At 50.4% G+C, this 13,184-nt stretch overlaps 1 long non-coding RNA gene across 1 annotated transcript; it reads right to left on the minus strand.

The window, feature by feature from the left end:
- Window positions 1-10,334: 10,334 nt before the first annotated feature.
- LOC143268272 (uncharacterized) lies at window positions 10,335-12,531 on the minus strand. The gene is made up of 2 exons (XR_013043984.1): window positions 11,973-12,531; window positions 10,335-10,856 (listed from the first exon to the last, which is right to left on the minus strand). It is a non-coding gene; the product is annotated as an uncharacterized LOC143268272 (long non-coding RNA).
- Between the last annotated feature and the right edge of the window lie 653 nt (window positions 12,532-13,184).

Genomic DNA, 13,184 nt, shown 5'->3' on the forward strand with positions numbered 1-13,184 from the left:
TTTCTTTCTTTCTTTCTTTCTTTCTCTGTATCTCTAGCTGTCCTGGAATTCATTATGTAGGTTGATCTCAAACCCACAGAGATCCACCTGCCTCTGTCTCCTGAGTGCTGGGATTAAAAGTGTGTGCCACCACACCCAGCTAGGTTATTTTCTATATGACTCGCCTCTCCATTTCTGTATCAAAATACTGACAGGAACAACTTCCCTGAGGAAAGACTTGTTTGGACTCATGGCGTTGGGGATCTCAGCCCATCATGGTCAAGGCATGCCAGAGCATCTCGGTACACAACGCCTGTGGGGCAGCAGTCCGGGAAGCAGAGAGAGAGGCAGGGTCAGGCTGGAACTGTCCAAGGCTTGCCCCTCGTGATCAGCTTCCACCAGCAAGGAATCACCTCCTGAAGACTCCACAGCCTGAAACATCACCACAAGCCAGGGAACAAGCATTCCAAGTCTGAGTCTATGGGGCATGTTTCAGATTCAAACCGTAGCATTCTTCTCATGGCCCCTAAGAGCTTACTACCATCTCATAGTGCAAAATGCTTGGCATTAGGACGGTAAAAAGAAAGACTGGACCAAAGCAAGACCAAAACGTAGTTGTACAACCATTAAATCCTATGGCTCCATGTCCATAGCACATGGTGGCCTCGCCAGAATTCTAGGTGGTCTCGCCAGAATTCTAGGTGGTTTGGGTACCCTCATGTCTATGGCACCACTACCTGAAGTAGATATGGCCTCTCTCTTGGGCTGGCTCTGTTTGGTGCCTACGGCTTTCTTTGGTTGAGGCATTCCTGGTCTCTCCAACACTCTGGGTTCTCCTTCACAGCTCAGGATTAATCCTCACAGTTTCTCACACTGTCAAAGGCCTTCTAAAGGGAATCTGACTGGATTACTCACTGCCTGGACCGTCGGGCTTTCTCCGAAAATCTTGGCTCAAGCCTCCATGAGCCCATAACTCTTCTACTCTGTATACCTTTCAAATGAACACCATATGGACAACCTCAGGTTCTGCCGGCTTGGGAAGGAGTCACGCCCCTTTGGCCCTGGCTGCACTGGCCCCTGAGCCCCTGTATGGCTGAACTGTGAAAGTAGTCTACAGCTCTTTCTTTTTAAAGGAATGGACTTCAAATTGGCTTCCACTTTTTTTAAACAAACAAACAAACAAACAAACATGATTTCTTTATTGGGAATTCTTTGGGAATTTCACACCATGCACCCTAATTCCACTGACTTCCTGGTCCCTTTTCCATATCCGCCTATCACCCTTGCAGTGGTCCCCAAAAGAAAAATTAGAAAATCAAACCAAAACAAAAGCAAGAACAAAACAAACAAACAAACAAAAACCTCACCTCTTCATTTCTCCTTTCCCGCCTCTCCGAGAGCTCTTCATTCATCCTGGTGGCACTGGGAGCCTTGGTGTGTCACAGAGCGTACCCTTTTGTCCAATCAACTTTACTAGCAAATGTTCATTGCAATGAGTCACTGGTCTGGTTCAAGACCTCTGGTTTCTGGTACGCCCTCATCGCTGGATCCTCACCGGAACTCCTCGGGGATATCCCACAGCCACCCCGAGTCATGGAGATCCTGCTGGTGTCATTCCACAGGACCAGTCCCTTCATGAGCTCCAGCAGGTCCTAGAAGGGGTAGATGTTAGGGTAGGCCAACGCAAGGCACAGGCTGTGGGCCTGGGTGGTAGCTGATCTGGCCTTTCAGGGCCACTGAGGCCACTTGCCTCAGGTGAGGGGGTGGAGTTGGTGGCTACTTTTATATCCTAGAGCCTTTGATGGGTGAGGTCTCACTCTCAAGCACCTTTCTCATCGCCACACCACGAAGTGTATGGCTTCTTTAAAAACCGTTTTAATCCTTTTAACAACCCCAACCATTTTACCCACAACCATTTTATCTGCAACTTTAACACACCCCTTTCTTGGCCAAACTGCATAGATTTTCACATCTTTCTGCTTTACTTTTTATTCCCAATTCTCACTATAAATTTGGCCAAAAGCAAACATCAATAATCATGGTACAGCCTGATATTATACTGTTCTGAAAATTTAATTTAAATTCTACCAAATTAATTATTCCATTATTTCAAATTCAGCCTTCTTTGGATTTTCAGAATCCAAGAAAATAAGTTATGAGTAAATTCTTTGCCAGAATGTGACTCAGATGGCCTCTTATCCAGTTCTAAATAGAGTCCACATCCCTCTCTGAAACATCACTGTCTCTATTTCTATCAGGATTCTGGTCTTCTGAATGCTCATCCGAGTGGTTCACTAAACTGTGCGTATAGCATCGTAGGACTTCTCTAGCTCACATTCTTCAGATTGTTCCAAGTTCTTCCAGCAAATAAGTTCTAAAGGATAAAGAACACCACAATCAGATTTAGTAACAGTAACAGCATCAACTCCACTCCTGGTACCAATTTCTATATTATTTTTTGCATCACTATGATAAAGTATCTGCCAGAAGCAGCTACTGAGAGGAAAGGCTTACTTTGGCTCAGGGCTAAAGGGTATTTCAGCTCACTGTAGTGAGGAATCCTTGGTAGACATCTCAGTCAATGGCAGCAGGAGAGTATGGCTGTGTCTGTTCACATGTTGGCAGATCAGAAAGCAGAAAGTGAAGCAGGAATCAGCGGCTTTAATCCATCAAAGGCCCACCCCTAAGCACCTGCTTCCACCAGCTAGGCCTCACCTCCTAAAGCTCCACAGCCTCACTAAGAAGCACCACCAGCTGGCAGCAAGCATTCAAAACCTGTGATGGGGGAGCATTTCAGATTTAAACCATACATTTTATTGAAACAACAGCAAAAGTAACCCATTTGCACAGCAATTTGAGGAAGAGAAATTGAGGCAAAATTTAAAGGAAATGACACCATGATGTGATCCAGTTTTTCTCTCTTGCTGTGCACAGCATGGCTCTTGCCATCAGGTGTAACATGTCTCTATGTCCTGCATCGTAGGGAAATAGCCCATTAATTGACCTAGTTCTGGCTGAAGTTTTCCTGGTCCCACCCGGCTCCTGCAGCCACTCAGACCCAAATGAACACACAGAGGCTTAATATTAATTAAATTAAATTAATGGCTGATAGGCCATTAGCTCAGGCTAACTACTGACTAGCTTTTACATTTAAATTCAGCCTATTTCTGTTAATCTATATGTCGCCACATATTCTGTGGCTTTACCTGTGTGCCATTACATGCTGCTCTCTGCACGGTAGATTAGTCTCCTCCTCAGTTCTGTTTTTCCTTCCCAGAATTCTCCTTGTCTGCTTATCCTGCCTATACTTCTTGCCTGGCTACTGGCCAATCAGCGTTTTATTTATCAACCAATCAGAGCAACACATTCACTCACAGTAATCAGAACATCCCACAACACATCTCCATTTTCTTTCTTTCCTTTTTGAAAGCTTCTTTCCTTATCTATCTATCTATCTATCTATCTATCTATCTATCTATCTATCTATCTATCTATCTATCTATTGTGTGTTCATGTTCACACGCACACATACCATGTGCATGTGTGAAGGTCAGAAGACAAATTTTGGGAGTTTTTTCTCTCCTTCTGCCATGTGGACTCCAGGGATTGAATTCAGGTTGTCAGACTTTGTGGCAAGATTGTTGTTTACCTACTGAGGCATTTCACCAGCCTCCAAAAGGGTGCCACATTTTTCTAGTCACAGAGTTATGTTAAAGTTAAACATTCTCAAGTGTAAAAACTCTTAAAATTTCCTCAGAAAGTGGATTTAAAAATAATTGACATATTCCTTGATTTGGTTCCTAAATTTACCTCCCTGGTTGTAAGAAAAGATGATTTCAGTGCCCACAATCTCATCTGAAAACATCAGGAACCCCGAAGAGCGTGCACGCTGCCAGGAGACACCAGCCTGGTGCCACAGTCCCTGCAAGTTGGCACAACAGGCGTTCACTGCGGCTCAGAGGTTCACGCTCTTCTTCCCAGAGGTTCACGCTCTTCTTCCCAGAGCACTTCTTCGCAGCAAGCTATTTCTGTTCTTGGGTCGGAACAGGGATATAGGAAAAAACTACTCCTGTGTTTCTCTTCCCCTGTCTATGAAGTTTCCTCCAACCCCCTGCAGAGACATTCCACGGGTGACCACATTCTGCTCCGCCGACAGCGGCCCCCCTGTGCTCTTCGTGGGCCATGCTCATCCTCACCAGCACACTCCGCCATTTCTCTTGCTGTTCTCTGAAGCTTGGCTTCTGAAAAGGGCTTTTGCCCTTTCTCTCTCATGAGCGTTTTAACACATTTCAAAAATAACAGAGGAGTGTTTTTAAAAACCGAGCTTCGCACAGGGCTCCTTCTCATTGAGTCACGCTTCATCTTTTCCTTTGGTGCAGCAGAGGGGGGATTAATTTAAGACAGCTGAGAGAGTGACGTCATGTCACACGCTGCCACCATCAAACAAAGAAGGAAAGAGAAGGACTTGCCTCAGGCCACTCGGAAAGGAGGTATCCAGAAAGGCCAAAGGAGACAGCATGTGCTTGTGAATCCAAGCAGAGCCTGGTCAGCGAGAACCAGAGAGAGCTGAGCTCTGTCATTCCAAGATGCTCCGTGTGTCTAGGAAGCTGGCACCAAGCAAGGCTGGCACTTAAAACCTTGCTGAGGGAAAGTTATTCATAGTCAAATTAGAGTTCTGACAGTTATATTGAGTAGACATGATATTTTAAAAATATACATAACATACATTTTACTTAAAAATGTGAAAAAGGCGGTTTCCCTTGCGTGGCTTCTTATTTAGTGTGACAAGCTGTGTCTGATTGTTGATTTGGGGTGTCAAGGTGGATGGACTGAGTGGTGTCTAGGAGATTAGTAGAGGGCACCTCTGGGTGTGTCTGAAATGTTCTCAGAGGAGATTCACGAAGTGGAAAGCTTTCCCTGGATGTGGGCAGCACCACCCCATAGGCGGGGACCTGGATGGAATAAGGGGAAGATGAGAGAAGCCAGAAACAGCAGCTCTCTCTCCTTCTCTCCCTCTCTCTCCTTCTCTCTTTCTCCCTCCCTCTCTACCCCCCTCTCTACCCCCCTCTCCTTCTTGGCTGCTGTGGTGTGAACTACTCTGCTCCGCCACACACCCTCCTCACCATGGTGGACCACAGCCTTGGAGACTATGAACAAAATAAGCTGTTACCTACCTCATTCCCTCCTTCTCTTCTCTTTCTTTCCCTCCTCCTCCCATTTGTACCCTTTCCCCTCCCCCATTCTCTCTCCCCCCCCTCTCCTCCCTCTCTTCTTCCCTCCCTTCATCTATTTGTCATGGTGATGAAAAGTCCACCTGACCGCAGCGGATAGTCCATCCTGGGCTGCAGCCTGATCTCCCCTTTTCCCTCATCATTCATAAACTGGGAGAGTGTCACAGACACGCTCGTCACCTTCTCGTCCCTTCTGGGTGGCTTTAATAAACTAACCCACCCGCATATCCTAAGACCACATCTCCCAGATGACATTGCAGTGTGACCTGACTCCCTCCAGACTGGTTCTCGGATGATCTGGAGTGGAACTGTGCAAGTTCTATACATGGAGATGTTCTGCCAGGCAACCCTGGATGGAGCCTCCAGCTTCTTCCACGGCTGAGGTCCTGTGTCCAGGTACCTACAGTAGGGATGCTCCCAGGGTGCTGTGAAGTGGGTGTCTCCACAAGCTGTCCTCATCTTTACGGTCCCTACTTGGGGCGTTTAGACCTTCACCCATTCCTATTTTCCCTTAGGAATTCTGTAAACTGTGAAACAGGTTTTCAGTGTTTCTTACTTACATTGGCCACAGTGGGTACAGGAAGAAGCTACGTGAAGGGTAGTTGTTAAACTTGGTCCATTACACATCTCCACAATTACCTTCGACTTGGAATGTGCCCAGTTTCCACCAGACTCGGGAGGGTCTTTTAGGAGGAATCAGGACACTGATGCTCACTCTTGCTATTTAAAGTGTCGGTACTCTGATTGGTTTATATATTTTGAAATGTGTTGAAAGGCTGGAGTTGTGACTCCTAGAGAGTAGCCTGTCTTCAGGTTTTCAGAGTCAGCAAGTCGGGTGCAGAGACCAGCTTCATAACGAGCCCCAGTGCTTAGCTATTCCAGGAACCCTCTGGGGTTATCTTGCTGGGCCTGGATCTGACTTATACATGAGTGTGAGCACTGAACGTAAACCTCCACGGGCCTACACCGCAGGCCAGGGGCCTGTCTGGAGTTTGCCTCAGCTCTGGCTCTTATGTCCCAAGATCTCCCTGGGAAGAGCCACTGTGAGGTCAGCCCACCGCTGGAGGTCAGCCCACCGCTGGGGCTGGAGGAAGCAGTCTTTGTGAAGACTGAGGCATGGCGGCACTGTAGCTGTGATACAAAGAAGAGGAAGGGACATTTCCAGGCTTGCCTGTTTAAAGTAGGAAAAATCCATCCTTTCCTCCCTGAAGAGGACTGCCAAACAACCCCACACCCAGGCAGCCAGCCTCGTCAACAGGACTCACCAAGGAGAGGGCTGCTCGCTTGAATCGAGAACGAGCAGGTGCACGAAAGGAGTGTGGTGGTGTGGGCTCAGGCGCAGGAAGAAAGACACAGCTCGGCAGCGCTGTGATCAAGAGACGATGGGAAGATAATCTCTGCCTAAATTTTGGAGGGAACTAGGGGCCAATCTGATCCAACTTAGCGCTGACTTCAGCTTTCAAATACTTTCTTTTATGAACGTAGTGAGTGTCATCTAGTCCCCAGCAGGTGCCTGGTGCTGAAGGGGCAAGATATAGCCAGCGAGCCATTGTGCCTGGCCTGTGACAGAAATGAAGCCTCGCTTTCCCAAAGGGGCCAGCCTTGGCGCCTTCCTTCTGCTAAACTCAGCTTTTGGACCGAGATGAACTGGGTAGCCACTCATGTCTCATTCCTCAGGTTTTCGTCTCAAGTTGGTAATCTGCTATGTGAAGGGGTTCGGCTACCTGTGGAGTTCTCAAGTCCCAGAGTGATCCCACCCCAAAGCCTCCCTTCACGCCACTCTCTCTGGTCTCCAGGAACCAGAGCAGAGAGTGAGGGGCCGGTCCCAGCAGAGACTTCTCTGCAGTCTGCTTCTGAGGCTCCTCGCGGGTGTGTGCGTGTGGAAGCTGCTGGCCCAGTGCATGCACAGCGCAGCTGACAGTCTCGTGAGGACGTGAGCCTTTGTTGGGAGTGATTGAGTCTTGCATTGTTTTGCCAACTCCTAAACAAATGGACGGATCCGTTTGGAGCTTGTCTGTCTTTGTTGTTGTTTAATAACGCAGCAATCATATATGTGCGAGATAATGGGACGGCTGACTGCAAACTTGAATTATTTCATTTTATGGAGTCTTAATTAGATTTGTAATGCAGAGCCCCTAAGTACCAAATGTTTGCTTAGGTTTAATGAGACCTGTTATGGAGAGCGAGAGAATTGTAATTGTCCCATTACCACAACAGTGATACATATTGCGAAGTTTGGCATATATCACATTATAAAAGATGCTCTTGACACCACGGGGGGCCGCTCCTTTCGGTCTGTCTCCATGCCGTGTTATCTAGACTTCCGGCTCAACACGCCTGCCCCCTCCCCTTCCCCGGTGTTCTTCATTGAGGGTAGAATTGTTCACTTTGCAGACTGAACTGATGACTTTGGACACAGCCATCAGCCCTGGGGTCAGGGGAGGGGTTCCCGGCTTAAAGTCATATCTTTGGTTATATCTGGTGACATCTTTCCTGTCCGAGGACATGTCCTCTGGCAGAAGCTGGTAACTTCTGGGGCAACTCTGTAGCGGCTAAACCCAATTTCAAAGTGATATTGTCTCTTCTGGATTGATGTTCCCGCCCATAGGGCCCTGCATCCTAGGCTTGTCAGGAAGGAGGCCTGGCTTCCTACCTCTCACCACTATAACTTGACCACAGACTGCCCTCTCTCTGCCTCAGACCAGAGCCTTCCTGCCGATGTATTGGAGAGAATCCGATGACCACCTCCCTCCACCCAGATGAGCCTCCCATGCAGACACCTACCGAGTGCTCCCTCCTCTCTCTAGGCAGTTCCTCTGGCCCTTTAATAGACAAATGCAGCTGGACCTGGCCCCAGGCAGACAGGTGTCCCCAGCTCACCTCCAGAGCCAGTTGAATGGAGAGGCTGGAACTCAGGAACTACTTCTTAGCGCCCTCCCAAACTGATACCCTGGTGCTGTGAGGAGTCCTGGCTGCCTTTTCGTTTGCAGCCTGCAGCTGAGGGAAAAGGCAGTGTGGCCCTTCAGGGCTTCCACCCTTACCATCGAGGATACTGGTTAGTTCTCTTCTGGATCAACTCCCAGCTCCTCCTGGATGTCCCTAGGCCTGTCTCTTGCTATGGGGGATGTGGAGCTCATTATGGCCTACATCCTTGGTTCCTGGGAGGGTTATGTGAGTGACACCCTGAGCCATGAGTAAAGGACACCAAAGTACTGGCTGCTGTTTGTGAACACTGCTCTGCTTTCCCCTCACAGATCTGACAGGTGGTGGTGGCCTGTGACTGTCGGCCGTCAGCGTGGCTCCTGAGGTCCCAGCCCTGGGTAGCCGCAGCCCGTGGAATCCCATCTCACAGAAGGTTGGGCTGGTGACCCTGCTGCTGGCATGTCACTTCTGTCATTAGGAGATCTGTGATTTCCATTTCAGGTACCCTCCCACCTACCTGGGCTCCTGGGGAGTCCACCAGCCCATTAGGGGACTGATGCTGTGATGTGACCTTCTCCTGTCCACTCCAGTCTTTGTACGTTGACATCCCCGAGCTATAGCTTGGTGGAGTCAAGGGACACCAAACCACATTAGTTGGTCCTGACCAGAAACTGCTATTTTACTCTGCTGGGTTTAGGAAACTGTTCTGCAACAATGGGAAACCGAGGCACGGTTTCTCCAGTGATGTGTTCTAGACTTAACTCATAGACTCTTCCCTCCCACAGGTACAGAGGAGCCGGGCCCCTTCTTCACCCCCTACTACCCAAAGCCTGAGGCTCCTCCACTCCCCAGAGTGGGAGTTTTTCCCCAGAGTGGGAGCTTTACAGACAGTCTGCCATCCCTAGCATGTTCACTACATCCTCTTGTCCCTGAGACCTTGTGTGGGTCTGAACGTCACTCATGCCTGTTCTGAGCCCACTCTTCCATGGCATCATCTCTAGGCCCAAGGCTGAGTCACAGCAATGGTCTATGAGATGTGTGGCACACTGTGGTGTGGCCTTGATGGCCCATGTCTTCTGGTGAGGTGTGTAGTCAGTATGTTCCAGGGCACCCCCGTGTGCTGACTGACGTGCCTGTCTGCTTGTCCTATAGGAAAGCAAGTCCTTCCTCAGTCATGAGACGACAGCTCTTGATTACTGCCTAAAGTGAAGCTGTGGCTTCTGACCCACAGTGACCGACCTAACACATGTGCTGTTTCAAGTTAATTGGCCTGCAACAATATGTCACCCGGCAAAAGATCAGCTGACGCCGACCCTGTGCCTTCCTGACACTGTGCCTTCCCAGGAGCAGTTAAAGATAGTCAGCTGCAACCGCAAAGCTAGTCAAGAAACAACAGCAAGCGCATACCCTCGGGGCCAGGTGAGGCCTGCAGCTTCTGAGGTGGCCAGAATCACTGGGAGTCGGGGCCCAGGCCCTGCAGCCCCGACTCCTCCTGCAGCTGACCCTGCTCAAGCTATCTACTTCATCCTTCTTGCCTTGGTGGCTAGAAACACACACACACACACACACACACACACACACACACACACACACACACACACACACACATTCCCTTTGCGGGGTATTGCAAGAGTGCTCAGAGCTCCTTGTGGGGAGTAGCAACTCCCATCTTGTCCAGTGTCTGCTGAACGCCTGCCCCTGGTTTTGTTGCAATGGTTTTTGTTTTGTTTTGTTTTGTTTTTTCTGCATCTGGAGGAATACTCAAGCCCCTGACAATTGCCACTCTACAATGTTGGGGACAAAACCGACAGTTTCCTTGAGTGATCAGACATTTAGAGGCACAGGCTTGAGGCCAGAATTTGTGATCTGGGATGAAAATGCTTCTCCTGGTCCTCTTCTTCCATGGGGCCCTCTTCCTGTGCAGCTGGGCACAACCCAGCTGGAGTGGGCAAGTCACTGACTCTGGGGTCCCAAGGGGTCCCTAGAACATAGCCCCGAATAACAAATGCCCAGAAAACTCACTGGACCCCTGGCAACCAGATGAGGCGATTGCATTTTTTTTTTTGTCTGTAAAATGTCAGAGGCAAGCTCACATGGAAAGTTCGTGCAGAGCTGTAATCAAAATGATTACAAGGTACAAGAAGACAAAAGCGGCCGAGTCAGAAGCAAAGAAGATTAAACAAAGAAACACACAGCTAAGCATTTGCCTGCAAATGTCGTGGTTCAGAGCTGCTGTCCAAACAGTGTTGAGCCTTGGGAATAAATTGCTGGTGGCTGGCAGGGAGAGGCTTGTTGCTAGAGTGTGCTCTGCCCCGAGGAACCCGAAATGGTTCCCGTGCTGGGTGAGGCGAGGGTAGTACACCCTGGAGTTGCTGATCTGCCTGGAGGTTGGCCAAGCCACTCAACGGGGACCTAAACTAAAAGTAGGAATTTTGGTGGCTCACATGGGCTGTCCGTGACATGTGAGCGTGGGGACATGCAGCACCAGGCACAAGGGAAGTGAAGGAAGCGTCTGAGCCCGTCCTTGGTGTCCTATCGTCGATAGAGTGGGGATCCTCAGCAGTCTTCAGGTCCCCCACCAAGCAACCGAGGGAAAGGCCCTCTACCGAGTACCACACCAGGCTTTGCACACAGAGGGACCCCAGAGTTCAGCTGTGTGTCTAACCACTGTGCCGTGGGATCCTGCCCATGCCGCTGCACTCATGTGGGAACGCAGCTTCCTTCCTGTGAGGACACGAATGTTTTGTTGTTACTTCACACAGAGCCTGGGGTCTGTGTATCCTGTGGCCTGTGCAATTTCTGCTCTAAAACCTCTCTATAGCACAACAGGGACCTCAGCTGGGTGTGCCCCAGCGCGGGCTCATTTCCCCTTCTTTCCAATTCCACATCGTTACACTCCCTGAGTCGCGGCTCCTTGGCCACCTGAAGGTTTTTAATTTGCTGTTTTGACATGAGGTCCATTTTAACTTTCCTTAGTCTCTTCTTGCCACCCACACCCTTGTGGGTTAGGAAAGAGAAGCACAGGTGAGGAGTGAGCTGTGGGGGAGGGTCCAGGAGTGTGAGGGGTCTGCTGGGAGCTGGGGACACAGCCCTAGGATTCCACCTGAGTGCACCCACTGCATCATACCCACGGGGCCTGGGTCACTCTGGGGAGCCAAGGGTCTGCCGGTTCTGCACTTTCAGGTACAGGGTGTTCTGATATGCAGAGCCAGCCTCTACCCTTGCTGGGCTCATGCCTAGGATTGGGACTGTCCCCAAAGGTCACATTCAGCTCCCTCTGACCCTGGGTTCAGAATCCAAGGTTGCATTTTATAGGTGCAGCCTGAGGCAGGTCACCTTATAGGGGCCTTACTGAGAAAGACCTCTCTGGAGAAGCAGGAATGGCAGGTGAGGAGCTGGCAGGGAAAGGGGTCTCCTAATCTAGAGGCCAATCCACATCCCCTTGTCCTATGGGAGCCTCAGGTGTAGACGGTGCCCGTCTGGGTTTTGAGTTGTGGATGAGGCCTCCACGTCCCTGCATGGTCAGTCACCAATGGCTACGGCTGTTGGGCTGGGGAGAGATCCTAGAAAGCACTTGCCATGCCCCGTCTAGCTTCTGGAGAAGTTCATGATCAGAAGCTTCCAGAAGGCAAGCCTACAGGGAAGCCTGCCCCCTCCCATGGGCTCTGTGCACAGGGCTGTGGTAATGGGCCACAGCCTCAGCTGCCCTGGAACCTGCCCTCAGCTGCCAGTAGTGCCATGTGCCCTGGTCCTGCTTCACACCTTCTCTAATCTCCTCATTCACCGTGCCGACGTCACGAAGCCAACCCTTCCGAAGACCCCGAGTGCAGTGAAAAGTACCTGGCTCTCTTTCGCTGGTGGGGACCAACCGAAGGCTGCAGAAGAACTCACTTGGGGTGGAGTGCTCCAGAGAGTGACAATGGCAAGTGGGAGGGACTGAGTGCTGATGCCCAGCCCTGGCCTGGTCCCGCCTGCAGGTCTCGAGTCCATTCACTTCTTCTGTGACCAGGCGCATGCCAGAAGCAAGAAGGAGGTACTGCGGGGAAACATGTTCAAGACCTGCAGAGTTAGCTTCTCACGCTGAGCTCGCCCTGAAATACCCCCTCCCCAAGTTCTCTGGGGCCCCCAGCCAGCCCTGCTCCTCGTCCTGGTGAGCCACAGTCTGGGAGTACTGGCAGACTTCCTACAGGAAGTGACACCTGAACTTTGTGGTCGACACTGGGCGGGCTGCAAATCAGTGTGTGGACTGTAGCGTGATGGCTGGGAACCTCCGAGAGACCCCAGGGCCTGAGCCCTGCCTTGAGGACAGGGGACTGGGGCCTCAGAGGAGGAAGTATGTCTCTGGAGAAGGCATGGGCCTTGAGTTTATAGCCTGGGCCAGTTTCCTGTCCTTCTGTGCTTCCTGGCCGGGGGCAACGTGAGTGAGCAGCCTCACCTGTTTGCTGCTGCAGCGGGGCCGCTGGTGTATGACAACTTCCCACCACGATGGACTCAAGCCTTGAGCCAAGTAAACCTGTCCTTCCTTCCAGAAGGTGCTTCTTGTCAGGTGTTTGGCCACAGTAATAAGAAGAGAACTAACATAGACATCATGGGCTCAGGAAGCCCCCAGAAGGCCCAGGGAGAAATCACACTTCCATACAGCTCAGGCCATTAAAGTGACTACCATGAATGCCGGCTCTTCACACAGGCTCCCTGTCTGTGGAGGGGGAACAAGCCAGGGAGATTTGCCTCCCAGTGGCCCTGTATGGCAGTACCCTGGGGTCTGTCTGTCCCTCCACCAAGTCTCCAGTGAAAGGAAAAAAGCCAGTCACTTCTGCCCTCACACATCCCAGAGGGGACACTGCCTGCCTCCGGAAGTTAGCGAGCGTCTGAGTCCTGTGATCAGATATTCGGACACAGATCGACAGAGGGAAACCTCTTGTCAATCAACAACCAGGGCAGTCACCACTTCAACGTGGAATATAGTCGACAGACATGGACGTGACTCTGACGTTGGGGTTATTCCGGGGAGATTTGAAGACGGGAGACTGAGAATTGCTTCAGCAAACAAAC

This window comes from Peromyscus maniculatus, chromosome 13 (genome assembly GCF_049852395.1).
Source record: "Peromyscus maniculatus bairdii isolate BWxNUB_F1_BW_parent chromosome 13, HU_Pman_BW_mat_3.1, whole genome shotgun sequence".
Taxonomy (NCBI): domain Eukaryota; kingdom Metazoa; phylum Chordata; class Mammalia; order Rodentia; family Cricetidae; genus Peromyscus; species Peromyscus maniculatus.